The sequence below is a fragment of the Rhinolophus sinicus genome, chromosome 1, assembly GCF_057876585.1.
Source record: "Rhinolophus sinicus isolate RSI-liver-muscle chromosome 1, RSI-T2T, whole genome shotgun sequence".
Taxonomy (NCBI): Eukaryota; Metazoa; Chordata; class Mammalia; order Chiroptera; family Rhinolophidae; genus Rhinolophus; species Rhinolophus sinicus.
This window is the reverse complement of record NC_142501.1, coordinates 142021609-142039398: the sequence shown is the minus strand read 5'-3', so window position 1 is coordinate 142039398 and position 17790 is coordinate 142021609. Positions and strand designations below refer to the sequence as shown.

At 37.5% G+C, this 17790-nt stretch overlaps 1 protein-coding gene across 2 annotated transcripts in view; it reads right to left on the bottom strand.

The window, feature by feature from the left end:
* Positions 1-17688, bottom strand: part of SMIM14 (small integral membrane protein 14) — a 58572-nt gene extending 40884 nt beyond the window's left edge. Inside the window, exon 1 of one of the 2 annotated variants that reach the window (XM_019751960.3) lies at positions 17433-17688. The gene's annotated coding sequence lies outside the window, so the exon portion shown is untranslated. Of the gene's footprint in view, positions 1-17405 lie in introns of both variants that reach the window. The other variant, XM_019751959.3, reaches the window with a different exon arrangement.
* Between the last annotated feature and the right edge of the window lie 102 nt (positions 17689-17790).

The following is a 17790-nucleotide window of genomic DNA, read 5'->3' as shown; positions in this document are numbered from 1 at the left end:
CCTGGGCAAGACAGAACCTGGGTTACTGAATTACAATTCTGATAAATCAGCCGAGAAGAGTCCTCTGACAGAAAGTAATTTAAAACAATGCTTTTACCTTTCATGTTTCAGAGGAATTTTTCACCTCCCCGACACATATCCCTAACATGACAACTGTTATATAATACCAAAGGCATGGGTTTGACCCCTGAAGACATCTGCTTTACTGCAATTGGTCACAAAAGGTCTAAGTGATAAAAATATGAACAGCGTGCTAAAAAAATTCAAAATAATCCAGAGCAGGAGGGAGAGAAGTAAATATGGGCACAGATGAAATAGATTAAATAAAACTGGCTATGAGCTGATAAATACTGAAGTTGGGTCCTCGGGGGTTCCTTCACAATTTTACTTTTTTACATTTTTGAAATTTTCCATAATAAGTGTTGACTATTTATATATCAGTATTTTCCTATTATAATTACTATCTGTGATAGCAATCTGATTCTGGGTCTGAATTCAGCAGGAGTTTATAGGTGACTTTTTATGCAGCATATAGGACAAAACAGATGCACACATGTAAAGATCTCAAACCACCAACTCCTAAACAACCCTTAGCACAGAAAAAGCAGTGAAATAATGCACACTATGTTGGGAGGGCAAATAAAATCCCCCACCGTCCTCAAATCCAGGTCACTTTCTCCATCCACTACAATTAACAAAACTTTCCTGGTAGAGTTTAGCTGTGATAAGTCAGTTGAGTCATCCTGTTTCTGTATGTGCTGAGGGAATTTTCCAGGCTGTTAATGAATTTATTGTCTGCTGTTAGAACCTTAAACACTGGAGCCCAAGCTGGGTGGGTTTAATTTACTTTACATGACCCTTGGGGAATCAAATTTAATTGCCTGCTTATAACTTTGGAAAAGGTGAAAAAGTAGATACTGTAGTTTCACAATAGTGTTTTCTACAATTATGCCATGGAAGTACATGGTTTGATTCTTGGGAAATAAACTTCTCAAACGTGTTTCTTAATGAGGCCGAACACTCTTAGTAGGAAACAGTAAAACAGCAACGTTATCAGTGTTACATATTTTTACCAGGTGTCAATGGTATCCCCAGAAGTACATAGAGTAAAATGGAAAATGTCAACCTTCCCGTTCCTCTCTCCCCAATTCTCCTCCCTTCCCCCAGAAGGACCACAGTTAATAGTCTGGTGCGAATACTTCCAGGTCTTTTTATATGTATTTACACCCTTAATGTAAATAGATATACATGGGTTTTATGAGATCATCTTATGCATGTTCTGCAACTTATACGTGTTCTGTAACACAAAAGCCTTGGAGACCTTTCCATACATAAGGCTCTACTTCATTCTTTTTCACGGCCACATACTACTCCAAAACATGAACATACAATTTTAACATTCCTTCAGTAGAGATTACTTAGGGCCTTTCCAATTTTTTTTGTTAATACAATGTTGCAACAAACGTCTTTGTGCCCATATTTCTATAGGACGGATTCCAAAAAATGAAGTCTTCAGGTCTTAAAGACATTCACAGGAAGCCTTTACAATTTTAATCCTATCAACCGCACACAGTACATAATACAAATTGTATAGCATATTAACTAAGTACATATTATGAACTGCATAGCATATTAACTACATACAACATTATTACTATCACTAGTCGCACAATAATATAGATATATTCAATTAACAAATGTTTGCCAGGATATCAGGACCAAAATGTTATCTTTTTTTTTTTTTTAAGATTTTATTGGGGTAGGGGAACAGGACTATAAGGGGAACAGGACTTTATTGGGGAACAGTGTATACTTCCAGGACTTTTTGCCAAGTCAAGTTGTTGTCCTTTCAATCTTAGTTGTGGAGGGTGCCGTTTAGCTTCAAGTTGTTGTCCTTTCAGTGTTAGTTGTGGAGGGCACAGCTGAGCTCCAGGTCCAGTTGCCGTTGCTAGTTTTAGGGGGCACAGCCCACCATCCCTTGCAGGAGTCGAACTGGCAACCTTGCGGTTGAGAGCCCACTGACCCATGTGGGAATCGAACTGGCAGCCTTCGGAGTTAGGAGCATGGAGCTCTAACCGCCTGAGCCACCGGGCCGGCCCCAAAAATTTTATCTTATTGATTATATTTCCTAATTATAAAGAGGCTGTGAGGCTTTTCAAGTTTACATTTCTTCGTTTTCAAACTCTTTTTGTCTTACTGATTTTAGGAGCTCTTTATATTATTGAGTATTAACATACTGCTGTATCATAGTAAAATTGAGAACTTTTTATAGGTTGTTTCCCTTCCTTCTAGGTGGCACGAAAACCAGATTAATAAGCGTTTATTTTCACATATTTTTCTCAACTATTTATCTATCTTCTCAGACTACTAGCTAAAGAGTTAAAATTGCAAACCACAGAAAAATAAATCTAAAATCCAACACAGCAATTGAAAATAACAATCAACAATGACATGAAATATTGGGAGAGTATTTTCGTTTTCTTTAATGTTTTAACACACTAATTTTTTTCAGGGACATAGTAGAGGAACTGAAAGTTAATGATAAACCCTGAATTTTCTTTTGACAATTTTACTTCGGCTCTTTTATATTCGAGCTATTTTTTGCAGCCACAGGGGTTAAGAACGCACATGTGGGGGAAAAACAATGTCTTCAAACAAAGCCATTAAAGATTTAGGGGAAAAAGTGTTTATAGTGTGTGTGTGTGTGTGTGTGTGTGTGGTGTGTGTGTGTTCATTTTCATTCCTTTTTCAGAAGAAAATATTTGATTTGGGACATGTGCTTTTAAGAAACTATTATATTCTAAATTTCTTTTCTATAAAAAGATACATTATAAATACCTAGGGGTAACAAAAATTGCCAAAATTTAATGAAATGTCAACACAGGTTTCAAGATTTAAAAAGTACTTTTCAAATATGTTAGGTATGTTTGTAACATGTTGAAAAATAGTAAGGATTTTAAAAGTGCTTTTAACACATAATTCTTGGGAGAATCAAGAATTTTAAAAGCAAATAAACCAATCATATGATAGATTAACCCATAATAGTTCTCACATTACTTTGAGATGGAACTACTATTACATGACTTTTACCTAAAATGACCTTACTTGTTTATTTACCAATGGCTACAAATTTCCTCCCAGTAGATAAATGTAACAGAATCAAGAAAAAAATTAAAAGAAAACAATAGGACTAAGAATGATGTGGTCCTGAGATCTGAGAAAAAGACAAAACCCTGAAGACGATTAAAAATTAAGGGCTAGGTGGACTCTGGGTGGTGAACACACAATGGGATTTATAGGTGATGTAATACAGAATTGTACACCTGAAATCTATGTAATTTTACTAACAATTGTCACCCCAATAAATTTAAAAAAAAAGACAGAAAAAAAAAAAATTAAGGGCTAGGCCTGGTGGCTCAGGCGGTTAGAGCTCCATGCTCCTAACTCCGAAGGCTGCCGGTTCGATTCCCACATGGGCCAGTGGGCTCTCAACCACAAGGTTGCCAGTTTAATTCCTCAAGTCCCGCAAGGGATGGTGGGCAGCGCCCCCTGCAACTAAGATTGAACACGGCACCTTGAGCTGAGCTGCCTCCTGGATTGCTCAATTGGTTGGAGTGCGTCCCCTCAACCACAAGGTTGCCAGTTCAATTCCTGGAGTCCTGCAAGGGATGGTGGGCAGCACCCCCTGCAACTAGCAACAGCAGCTGGACCTGGAGCTGAGCTGCGCACTCCACAACTAAGGCTGAAAGGAAAACAACTTGAAGCTGAACCGGCACACTCCACAACTAAGATTGAAAGGACAACAACTTGACTTGGAAAAAAGTCCTGGAAGTACACACTGTTCCCCAATAAAGTCCTGTTCAAAAAAAAAAAAAAAATTAAGGGCTAGTAAGCAAAATGTAAGTAAATGTCTTACGTCTCTAAGGGACAAAAGACTTAAAATAACCGAGTCTATAAAAAATTTTTGAAATAGGTAAAGCCCAAGGGAAAAGATAATTCTCAAAAGAGGTACTATAGCTAATTAACATTTTTTTAAAGGTCACTTTAAGTCATCCAATAAATGCAAGTTAAAATGTGAACTTTCACTTAAACACAAAACACAAAAAAGTACAATGAAAGTTTAGTCATACATTAATTCTACAATTTACGACAACTCTTCTGGAATGTAATTTGTATCAAGAACTACAAAAACGTTCAGATCAAAGACATGTGTCTTATCTGTGGCTTTCTTTAAAATATTCCAAGGGAGAGAAGGGGACAAATCTTCCCTACAGAATTCCAAACAACGTTAGATTTATCCCCCTCCAGGAGGTGAAGCTTAACCCTCTCTCCCTTCCTTGAATGTGGACTGGACTTAGTGACTCATTTCTAAAGGATAGAATACAGAAAGAGAAGGTAACTTTACAGTAGAGAAACCTAGCAAACACTACCTTAACCAAAAAAAATCAGATAAACAACATTAGTGATAAGTCATGTTGATATCATGTACCCTTTGATATGATGTGATGAGAAGGGCACTTCACTTCTGTGGTATTCTTCCCCAAAACCATGACACCAAGTCAAATCATGAGAAAAATCATCAAACCCAAATTGAGGGGAATTATACAAAATATCTAACCAATACTCCTCAAAACTGTCAAGGACATCAACAACAAGGGAAGCCTACAAAACTCACTGACCAGAGGAGACAAAACAGACTAACACTACTTATAAATGATAAAAATAAATAGATTACTGCTGATATTTTACCTACTATCTTAAGTGAACAATATTGGGTAATTCACTATTAATCTCACAGTCATCCACTGTTCTCCAGAAATTTTGGGGATCATCCTCCCTGTAATTCTACCAAGAGGCTTACAAATTAACTTTGATTTGAAGCACAGCGAGGCATTTCTGTCCTTCCATGAAGCATCCAACCCCTGTACATTTTATGACTTGGAGCCTCTGGCTGCCTCGGCTTCATTGTGCTCCCAACATACACTGAATGAAAGGTCTTTTCCTTTCCTTTCCTTTCCCTATTAAACAAATCCTCCCTGGTACCCACATCAAAACAGAATGTCGGCTTATCCTCTACACACCTCAGATTCATTCCTTACTTTAAAAAAAAAAAAAAAAAAGGCAGTTCTAAGAACCCAAAATTTGATTTTTCAACTTGATTTTTCCTTTATTTTTTTCAAGGCTGAATAATAAAAATATGTACCCTTATTTAACCTCCCTACTCTTTTGCCAACCTCTAGTTTCCCCTCTTCAATAAAGGTAGTTCCCTGTTCCTGCTTCCAGGAGCAATACTGCTAAGAATTTCACTTCCCTCATAAGCAATGAGTCACAAACCCAGTATGCTCAATGTGAAATTCTTGCGGTTAAGGGGGAAAAAAGTAGAATTACTATATGTTTACAATTTAAACCTAGGAAAGAATTACTCTGTTTTAAAATGATTACATTGGTTCTGTTAAGGTGATCAGATGTTTTTTCTCATTTTCCTAATTGTCTACACTACATTTTACTTTCTGAATTATATATTTACATATGGGTATGTAAACATGTACATATATGTACATGTTTACATACACATTTAAACAAAATATTCTACCCAAAATGAATACTAAAGGTTCATGTCAAAACTCCCACACATTAATAACTTAAACACAAATTTTCACCTGTGGAGAAAAGCTTGCAAATGGTTTAAAACCTTAAGAATTTAGTATTTAAAAATAATTTATTATTGGTTGCCTATGAAAAGGGGGCCTAAGTGGCAAGGGAATACAGAAATAGTAAGGAAACTTTTTATTCTATACCGTTTGTGTCTTCTGAACTATTCACAAAATAATAACTTTTTAAAAGAATAACCTTACAATGAGCTTCTTGTTTTTCCCCCTACCAGAACCATTAGCTCTAGGGACAAATAATCTCAATTTTCTCTTGAACTGAATGTGCTATATTGTCCTAACTCTCTATCTGACCCTCTGTAATCACTGAATTTTTGGGCTACAGTTAATATATAATAAAAAAGATTCTAAACTCTATGAAAAATGTGTTACAAAATGAACCAAATCCCATCATTAATGAGAAATGACCAAATATAAACAGACCGTATAACGGATACTTCTAAAGCCAGCCTTTGTCCTAAATCTGAAGTAATCATTCTTTACAAAATCAGTTTTCAAAGTTTACCTTTCCCTTCCTTCCCCTTTCCACCGTCTGGTGGAAGCTTTAAATTTAGAGAATCAAAATAATGAAACAACAGTGTATGTAACACCAACTATTAATGTTGGTATAATGCTTTGTCAAATTGAGTTTAAAATAAAGGCAAATGGAAATTCATTTTTAAAATACACATAAAACAGAAGGGAAAAAAAGAAAAAAGATAAGGACTAGACTAGTTTTGTTTCAGGTGTTTTTCTAAGGCACATGCGGAATCAAAGACATCTAGATGCATACATACAGCTGGGATGGCAAGCAGAAAAAAGAAGGTGGAGACAGGGTAGGGAGAAGAGATAACAGTATATCCAGCAAACAAGAAATCAATTTTTCTTTCTAGAATTTTCTGAACATGCCAATCATAAAATATATTTATATTTATATATCAAAACTTGAATCACAGGGACTGGTGGCTCAGGCAGTTGGAGCTCTGTGGTCCTAATGCCGAAGGCTGCCAGTTCGATTCCCACATGGGCCAGCGGCCTCTCAACCACAAGGTTGCCGGTTCGATTCCTCAACTCCCGCAAGGGATGGTGGGCTGTGGAAATAACAACGGCAACTGGACCTGGAGCTGAGCTGCGCCCTCCACAACTAAGATTGAAAGGACAACCTGACTTGGAAAAGTCCCGGAAATACACACTGTTCCCCAATAAAGTCCTGTTCCCCTTCCCCAATAAAATCTTAACAACAAAAAAACAAAACAAAAAAAAAAACCAACTTGAATCACAAATAAATGAGGAAGGAATCAATATTTCAATAAATGGTCCTAGGGAAATGGTCTGCTAGCAAGTAAGGAAAAACACTTATCAGCAATTCTAGAAGACAATTTAGGTGAATATTGTGAAGAACTTCCAAAAGATACATACAATGGAAAATATCAACAAATTTACAACGTAAGAATGTGTGCATAAAAATAAATAAATAAATAAGTAAAATTAAAAGAGCAAAAGAATTAGGGGAAAAAATTCCACTAATATGGCTGGCAAAAGACAGATTAATAACAGCATATGCAAACAGACCCTTAAATAAATTAGAGACTGCATTTGATATCACAAACTATAATAACTTTTATGGGAATACAAATTCGGAAGTTAAAAACGCTCGTGTCCTCTGAATAATTCCACTTCTAACGTTCTATAACAAAACAAAACAAAAAAAATCTGGGGCGGCCCGATGGCTCAGTTGGTTAGAATGCAAGCTCTGAACAACAGGGTTGCCGGTTTAATTCCCACACGGGCCATTGAGCTGCGCCCTCCACAACTAGACTGAAAACAACGACTTGGAGCTGATGGGCCCTGGAGAAACACACTGTTCCCCAATATTCTTCAATAAAAAATTTTTTTAAAATCTAAGATGTACAGAGATGGTATCATAGCTTTATAATAGTGAAATATTGGAACAATCTAAATGTCTGGCTAAAAGGGAATGTTTAAATTACAATACTGTGTTTCCCAGAAAATCAGACCTGGTTGGACAATCAGCTCTAATGTGTCTTTTGGAGCAAAAATTAATGTAAGACCCAACCTTATATTATGTTACATTACATTGTATTATGTAATACGGGTCTTATATTATAGTAAAATAAGACCAGGTCTTATATTAATTTTTGTTCCAAAAGACGCACTAGAGCTGACTGTCCGACTAGGTCTTATTTTCGGGGAAACACGGTACATACTGTAAAGTATTATGCAGCCAAATATTTCATTTTCTTTCATAATGACATGGAGAAATGATCACAACACTATATAAAAGTATTCTAAATAGGATATAAAAATAAGCATAGCACATGCAAATAAGTTTAAAAACACACACTCGAAAAAATTGAAACATACCAAAACTTTAACATTGGTTATCCCTTGGTGATATGATTTTACTTCTTACTTTGTACATTTTATTTTTCAAATATCATACAATGATCATATATTACCTCTTATAACCAGGAAAAAAAATTCGGATGCAGCAGCTAAGTCCAGGAAAACTTAACTCAGATTTTTCAATAAATAAATGGCAAAAAGTAAGTAAAACGTTAAGAGATGGCAGGGATATGATTACAGTTTGAGAGGTTTAAGAGATATCAATCAAATGCCACGTATAGACCTTGTTTGAATCCTGATTCAAACAAACCTAATAAAGGACATTTCCTGGACAATGTTCCTGGAACAACCAAGAACTCTGAACACTGACTGGATTAAATGACATTTAGCAATTACTAATTTTTTTAAACATAACTACAATGTCAATTATCACATCTAAAGAATTCTTATCTTTGAGAGGTCCCACTAAATAGTTTTATTTAAAGAGATATAATGCCTGGGATCTAGTTGAAAATAATGCTGCAAAGGGGGCGGTATAGACAAAATAAAACAGCCATGAGTTGAATAACTGTTGAATCCAGTTGATTGGCTACAGATGGATTCATTATACTATTCTACCTTTTAGTACTAAAAATTTCAAACATACCACTTTTTAAATACTTTTTTATAGAAAAACGAAACAAAAACTCCTTCACTCCCCGCCCCCTTCTCCCACCCATGCAAACATAGGGAGGGCTCTTCTAGATAAAGGGATAACCAAGACTAATTCAAGGTTAGAATGAAAACTCTCTACTGTGATTTTACGAAGGTGATTTACAATGAAATCACGTTTTCAAATAGCCAGTCAAATCTTTACAGTGATCAAAAATGATTATCAAAATCTTCCCATTTAAAAATTACAAATAAAAACCCACAGCAAGAGCAAAACACAAGTAACAATTTAGAATGCATGCAATTTGTTTTTATAAGACAGAAAATAGAGATGCTGGCCAATGAAATGGGGAACTCAGCAGAAGTGTTCTAAAAAGAAGAAATGGGGAACTCAGAAGAGGCATTTATCTAATATGCATCAATGCTATTGATTAGAGCTCCAAAGTTATAAAACCATAGAAGTGAATCATATGCCAGAAACTGCTGGAACTGTCCCCAGGACATTCAGGAAAACTACACTTGAGTTCGCTCTCCCTTTTTAACCTTATTCACAATTATATATTGCAGGGGTAATTACTCACCTCTAAAAAAAGTATTTTTCTAGAAATAGCTTCCTGACCCCAAGTTTTTACCCAGTAGCCAATCAGAAAACTGATCAACCAAATGAGCAGAGATAGCCCAAAACTCGGGCTATATTAAACAGGGAGAACAAAATATTTGTCTATCAATTTCAGTATTACTATCATATTATACTATACACTAAGGTACTATAATAAGTAGTTGGGATGACTTTTATCAGATGACCCAACATCTCAAGGTAACAAGGTGTTCAAATTCACTCATATACTTTTTTGCAACATATTAATTTGCTTTATTCTTTTATCAGAAACAGACCTCAAACATAGCTATAGCTAATAATAGTTTTATTATTAGCTTTACTAACTACTTTCACATCCTAAAAACCACCCTTCTGACAAAGTCAAAGCAGGAAAATGATTCCTGCTTTAAAATGAGGAAAATAGGTTCAGATAAGCTAGCAATTTAACTATGACACATCTGGTACGAAACAGACCTTGGACAGGAAGTCACAATGTAAATTCCTGACCAGAACTCATTCCATATCTGTTCAATATGACCAACTATGCTAGTTACATTTATTTCACCCCTATAAAGACAACTGTAGAGCAGTACAGAAATTAGGTAACTATCAGTTGACTTCCTATTACTTCTTATTAAAGACACATTTTTCTCTTAAACTACATTTGCATCTTTGATGAGAAGTGGGCAAGGAAAGGATGCAGATTCAAATTCACATCAATCAATCGTTATTTGTTTAAAAATGTGATAAAGCTACACCTGGGGGAAGTTGAAGACATTTTAAAAATTTAAATATTGAAATAAACCCTAAATATCACAGTTCTCTGTGCTTAAAAGAGTTAAGACTCCCTGAATTCTATCATGGCATTTTTTTTTTAAATTCTAATTTATAGCCAAGCAATTATAGTTATAAATTCCTTATAATATTCCCTATACTGATCCAATAAGGTAAACCTATATTGTTCCATCCAGTAGCTGTTTATAAGAGATAAAGACAATAAAAACCACCTCTGAAATTCTTATCATAAAATGTTTTTACAGGATAACAAAATGCTTAAAGACATGGGTGGCACAGGCGGTTGGAGCTCCGTGCTCCAAACGCCGAAGGCTGCCTGTTCAATTCCCACAAGGGCCAGTGGGCTCTCAACCACAAGGTTGTCAGTTCAACTCCTCAACTCCCGCAAGGGATGGTGGGCTCCGCCCCCTGCAAAAGATTCAACAGCACCTTGAGCTGAGCTGCCGCTGAGCTCCAGAATGGCTCAGTTGGTTGGAGTGTGTCCTCTCAACCACAAGGTTGCCAGTTCACCTCCCACAAAGGATGGTGGGCTGCACCCCCTGCAACTAGCAACTGGCAACTGGACCTGGAGCTGAGCTGCGCCCCCCACAACTAAGATTGAATGAACAACAACTTGACTTTGAAAAACCCTGGAAATACACACTGTTCCCCAATAAAGTCCTATTCCCCTTCCCCAATAAAATATTTTTTTTAAAATGGAAGCTTAAAGACACTCTTTCAGAGGCCACATTATTCAAAATGAAGAGACTAGAGCAAGCTAGAAAAACATGACAACAAATGTTTATTTTCCATACAGTAGAATGGGAATGTATGCAGGAAATAAGCTCGCATGATCAGAATGTCTTTGCAAGGTATCACTGTATATAGATCAGGTATAGATTAGAGGATGCCAAGTCTTCATTTATTCATATTCAACAAATCACAACTTCACAAATAGCACTATTAAAATTTGGGGGATACACCAGGTCTCACCCACTCATTTAAAGAGGAAAGAACTGATGTCCAGAGAGTTTCAGTGACTTAGCTGAAGTCACACAGCAGAGAAGGGATTCAAACCTATGTCGTTCTCACTTCTTTCCTGAAATGGATATAGCTAACAAGTCCACAGGGAACTAAGTAAGTGACAGAAGAGTTCTGAGAAGGATACAGAAAAAATAAAAAGCAGCCCTTACTTCCAAGTGCTGGCAATCAAGTTAATTATTAACTATAATTAATTCATATGACAATAATATAATTACATACCAATTAGCCAAAATAAATGTCACAGACAAATGATTTCTGTGATAACCTCTGGAGAAAGCTCAAATTCAAAGAAAAGGAGAACTACTTCTCTCCTATTAAAAGCTTAACTTTCAAGGTCATCAAGAATTTTCTTATTTCCTTAATCCCCCATGTCTCTGCAGCACAGGTCTCTATTAAAGGTCCACCCTGGGGCTGCTTATCACTTTCCTGGACATTCTCAGTTAATGTGATCCTATTTTCCTATGTCATAGACATTGCCTTCTCTTTCCTCAGTGACCCTTTTATTCCTTACCAGTATTTGATCATATTCTAGGAATCACCCTAGCCATGCTTGCTAAAATATCATGGGATAGCAAAAAGGAATACACCTTAGGTAAATCATTGAAGTTGTGGCACTACACTGAAGAATGGATAAACTGCTTAGCTTCTTTGTGACTTCTTCAGTTTCTCTAACAAACAGGAATGTTAACTGAAACTATTCATTTTAAAGGGTTGTTGCGAGGATCAAGTGAGAATTTGTAAGAGTGCTTTATAAACTGTAAAATGCTCTGGGCCAATTCAACTCTGAGCCCTTAGATTTGATATGTATTTTCAACCCTCAAGCCCAAGTTCTTATATACTGCTTTGGCGTGTTTGTATTCCCCTGGGGCTCAGCTATCACTCTTAGGCATAAAAGGGAAAGGGAAAAAGAAGTCTTCTGCTCTGAATTTTAGTTCCTCACCTAAGGATTTCTTGTCCTTCCCTGGTAGTTCCTTACTCCTGGTACAATCCCAAAGATTTTCTCAAGGTCCAGAGGTAAAATTTATTATAAATGGTCAAAGGAAAACTTTTCAATTGTTTATATTCAATATCATAACCCAAAGTTTCACATTACGGAAATGTTTTCTAAAATTTCTACTCAAGAGTATTTAATACACCTGAAACTAAAAGGAAAAAAGAGTATTTAATAGTCATATTCTGAATTTAAAAATTTAAACTCGGGGAAAAAGGTCTCTTTTTCGTAAGTTAAAAACTGAAAAATTCAATAGAAAATGATATAAAAATTCCATACTATGTGATCCCAACTCAGTGGATAAGTTATTTTATAAATGTGAAGAAAGCAGTTTTCAACAACTGTATTACCAATACTAGTGTGTTGTGTGTTGTGAAATTGTGAGGTACATACAAGTAACATTAAATGCAATATTACCTTGGTTTTTAAAAAGTATGTTGTAAGATAAAACAACAAGATAACAGCCAGAACACTGCCCTCTAAGTCTGGTGCATACACCATGAAGATGCTTACTCTATCCCTAACTTGAAGACCCTTTATTAACTGTTAAATTTTAAAAGCGCTGCACCTGTCACACTTGTCAATGCATGCAGTCAAGCAAAAACCAGCTTCATTCTGTAGTTTTTACAAAGCTGAGACTCACATCTGTGCTTTGAACTAAATTTAAAAAAGGAAATGAAAATTCATTATGAAAATAAGCAACAAGGTAACTTTCTCCAAAAGTACTGAAGTTTAAAATGTTAAAACCAAATATAAACCCTACTATACCCCTAAAAATAGGTTTTAGTTTAGTAAAATATACTTATCCAGAGTCGAATTTAATTTTAAAAGCTATACACATTTATAGTTTTAAAATTCAAACATAGAAAGGCTAAAAAAAAAATAAACAAAACCACAAAAGTAAAAGGTACTGTCCTCTCCTTAGAGGCCGCTATTAAAATCCTTCATGTAAATTTTCTAGGCATTGCAAGTGTATGTATGCTGTTTGTATTTGTTGAATTATGATTAAAATTGCTACATTTCAAATCATTAAAGTGTCTTAAACATGACTTGTTTTGTAATTAAACTGGTTGCTCTAATTTTTCAGAGTTTGAGTTAACTATTTAAAAGCATGGTTCATTGCAATATTTATAATGGTGAAAACTGGAAACTACATTCATGCCCAAAATTAATCAATTTTATTCAAAATATCTCATAAAATATTGCCAGTTAAAATCAAGGTTAGAAAGTTTCTAAGGCTATGGTAAAAAAGCTCATTAAATTAAACTAAAAAAAAAAAATTAGGATACAAGCTTATGTGGGTTTACATCTCATTTACACGAAGATGAATTTAAAAAAAAGACTGGAAGGAAATACATGCATAGAGATGACTTCTGAGCGAGTGGATTGTATTTTGTTGTTGGCTTTATATATTACGATCCTTTGCAGCTTTTCAACGAACATGTCTTGTGTTTATAAAAAGGGGGCTATTAGAAATGCATATCCAGGGGCAGCCAGATGGCTCAGTTGGTTAGAACGTGAGCTCTGAACAACAGGATTGCCGGTTCAATTCCCGCATGGGCCAGTGAGCTGCGCCCTCAACTAGATTGAAGACAAGCTGCCATTGAGCTGCTGGTGGGGCGGCCGGATGGCTCAGTTGGTTGGAGCACGAGCTCTCAACAAGGTTGCATGTTGGACTCCCGCAAAGGATGGTGGGCTGCACCCCCTGCAACTAACAACGCCAACTGGACCCGGAGCTAAACTGTTCCCTCCACAACTAAGATTGAAAGGACAACAACTTAACTTGGAAAAAGTCCTGGAAGTACACATTGTTCCCCTTCCCCAATAAAATCTTTAAAGAAAAAGAAAACAGACTTGGGTTCAAATCCAACTTTCTGCCACTTGCTATGTCTCAGTTCCTTCCTTTGTACAATGGGAATAGGAATAAGTACATATGAATTGCTCTACAGTTAAATGAAAAACACATGAGTTTTTCGCTTAGTACATGACATACAGTGCCCCCCAAAGTGATAGCTATCATTACTAATATAAAGAACCAATCTCCCAGAGAAAAGCCATTAAAATATTAAGGCATTTTATTAGGATATAAAATTTTGATTAAAGTTTAAAAATCACCTGAAACACTTATTGAAAATGCAGGTTCCTGGGACCCATTCCTCCCAGGGATTAATTCTACAGGTCTAAAGTAGAATGTGGTCCAAACATTGAGAATTATTGAAGTAGGAGAATCAAGACACTGCCTTATAAAAAGCTGAAAATTAGGGTTCTTCCATAGAAAGAACTGGTCTAAAATAGACAGTACGATTCAAAGAGGAATACTGACATATTCACCAACTTCACTCATTACACCCATATTAATTGAGTACCTATTACGCAGTGAAAAAGACAGACAAGGTCTCCATTTTGGGAGTTTAATTCCTACTGTAGGAAACAGAATATAAAAAATAAGGAAATTCCAGATACTGACAATTGTTAGTAAAAAACAAAAAAGAACAGAGAGATCATTGGGGGGCAATCTCCTTGAAGAGGCAACATCTGAACTGAGACCTGAATGACATCAAGGAAATAGCAGCAGCAAAATTTGGGAGAAGAGTACGGAAGTCCTGGGGTATAGCAAGCGCAAATGCCCTAAGGCAGGAGCAAGAATGGCGAGTTCCAGGACCAAGCTAGCGAATCTGGAACACAGGAAGAAACTGATGTGGCCCGGCTCCAGAGTAATGATCTAGACAGAGGGACACAAGGTGAGATAAGAGTGGAAAGTAGTGCCAAAACTTGTAGTGCCTGGCAAGCCTTGGTAAGGAGTTTGGATTTTATTCTGAATGTGACAGGAGGCTTTCAACAAAGGGGTGATATAATCTGATTTACATTTTAAATGATCTCTAAGGCTGTAGTAAAGGGAATGCAGCATAAAAATGCCTAAGTGGAAGCAGAGAGAACAAGAGGTTAGTGCGATAGGCCAGGTAAGAGATGGTGATAGTTGGCAAAGGTGGTAGTAGTAGAGGTGGGAAGAAGTGGACAAATCTAGAACGTATATTGAACATTATAATTTAAAGGCAAATCAAAGAAAAAGAACTAAGTCACATAAAGAGTAGTAAGTCTCTAGGACTAATTACCCAAGAGATACAGAATGAAAATTGAGATTTAAAGGTTTTAGGTAAGTTTATGACTAACAGACACCCAAATGGGTTATCAGCATATTTAGGAGACTTCGTAGTATATATGTACTTATCCTTTGAAGTTGAGGTGACGGGAACATTTCCTTCTCTTTTGGCACCACCCATAAAGCACTGGATTGAATGGGCAAACATCCAAGACTCAACGTTTAATAAACCACATTAAGTGTGATATAAAGTAAAATCTTTCAGGACTTTACTGCTGCAGGCCCAAACAAATGGGCAGCATTGGGAGCACAGTGGAGCAAAGGAATAGAACTAAATTAGCAAAAACTTTTTAAATTTCCATATTGTCAGCACAGGTTATTGTTTGCCTGCTTTCCCAAGAGTTAAATAAGCAAAGCCTTACTTTGCCATACAATGCATATTAATTTCTTAAGTCTTACAATATCATTATAGATACTTGGAAGGAAATCTTTTAAAACCACGATTTCAATTGTTATGGTCTAGCAAACAGTGAATATTCCCTAAAAGTTAAGGTCCAAAAGTCCATATTTGAGAAAACAGGTTACAGAAAAACGTATGTGGTATACCATTTTTGCATAAAATATACAAGTACAAAATATCTGTCTGGAAGGATATAAACTGCTGCTAACACTGGTGATCTATGAATGACAGGTATACTGATGACTTATTTTCTTCCTTTTTTGCTTATCTGCCTTAATATTTTCCCCAATTACCACAAATTATTTTGTATAAGCAAAAATATTCAGTTACAGGTTAGCATAAAAGGTAAAAAAAGAACTTCAAGAAAACAATTTGATTTGTCTAAATCAGCAGGATTCCAACTGTGGTATTAAGGAAAAAGATCTCAACTGCCCACAAGGGAGGAAGAAATTTGTTAAGAGCTCCATGTTATACCACACAAGAACATACCTTTCAAGGGAGTAGTCTAAACTCATAAGAACAGGATTTGATAAGGGGCAATCAATTAGCACATACTTCTGTTTTTCTTTCTTGCCGTTTACCAAAGAAACACCTCAATAAATGAGTTCTCTGGAGGAAATGTTCTTTTTAAAAACCAAGTTACGACAAAAAGGAGGTTTGGTCAGTCTTCACGTCTTCGTTCCCTCGGGGAACACGGAGGGTGGCAAGGCTCAGACCGAACAGGCTACACTAGAGGAATCTGTGCGGCCAGTCACCTGAAGTGGAAAGCAACACAAGCTTCCTGCAACCTCCACAGAACTGGGCAGTGAGAACACTTCCTAAAGGTCTCACCACTAAAACACCTGAAAGGTCTACGCTGTCCAAGTTACTGCAGGCACAGCTTCCAACGATTTCTGACAGTAACACACAAGAACTGGAAGGTCTCTGTTCAATAAACACAGGTATTATGTGCTTAAGGCTCATCTGACTCTCTTGATGCAAATCCAAGACATTCTCTTAGTAAGGCCATTATCTTCGATTTTGCAAACTAGGACAAACTGAAAACATACTGTTGACTCTCTACAGCTAACAAACATCACTATGGCTAAAATCCTAACAGAGAAACAAGCCACTTTGAAAAACTTTGGCTTTAAATGGCAGCATGGGACTTCAGGTACTAAAGTAACCAGTTTATCATACATTATCTGTCCGAATAAAAGGTGCTACCTCTTTACTGTCAGTTCCACTTCCTGAACAAACAGAAAAATGGAAATCCTTTAAATTTGCAACACACTAAAAAGATAAAAAGCTCCCACTTTCTGGATGACAGCTTTCCTGTTTCATCAATCACAACAAAAGACGCATCCTAGTGACTTCATCAAACCCGGCAAGAGCTGAGGGACAGACGTAAATGAGTGTGTGGATTTCAGGATTTGTAGGTTTCTCCTTCCAGCTATGACTCTCTTCTTTTTACTCCATTATACGCCTCCACCCGAGTTGACTGTCTTACCCTAAAAATAAAACCACCCGGGGCTACCGTTTCACTTCCCTGCCAAGCCTGGACTCTGGCTTCCTGCAGAGAAAGCCAAATTGCAGGCTGTCTGCCTCAGTCTTCGCCGGGAGACGCGGGCTCGGCAGCAGAGGGTTTCTCCCGGTGCAGAGCCGCCAGCCAGCCCGGCCGGGGAACCACGGAGCCCGAGAAGCAGTCCCGCACTGCCGCAGCCACCGCAGTCCGCCAGAGCCTGAGGAACCTCCGGGAAAAACAGGGGTGAAGGGAAGGTGGGCCAGCTAACCGTGTTGGGAGATGGGGAGACACTCACCCGCCCAGACAACAACCGACGGGGCGGGGAGGATGGGAGCCGAGACCAAGGCTCGGCAGATAGACCGCCTGGAGCTTCCGGAACGTTGCAGCTGCTCCGGACGCCGCCGCCGCTGCTGCTGCTCCAGGCCGCCGGCTTCCTCTCCTCCTGTGTTTTGATTCGATTGACCACGTCACTCTTAGCCACGAGACCCGGATCTGCCCGCTCCCGCGGGCGGCGGCGCAACAGATAGCAGCTGCCTGAGACCCCAGCGGCCCGTCTGCCGAGCATGCGCGCGCTCCGCGCCTGCCCAGTGCATCCGAGGAGGCGGGACGGGCGCGAGCGCTACGGGAGCGAGCATCACGCTATTCGTGGAGCG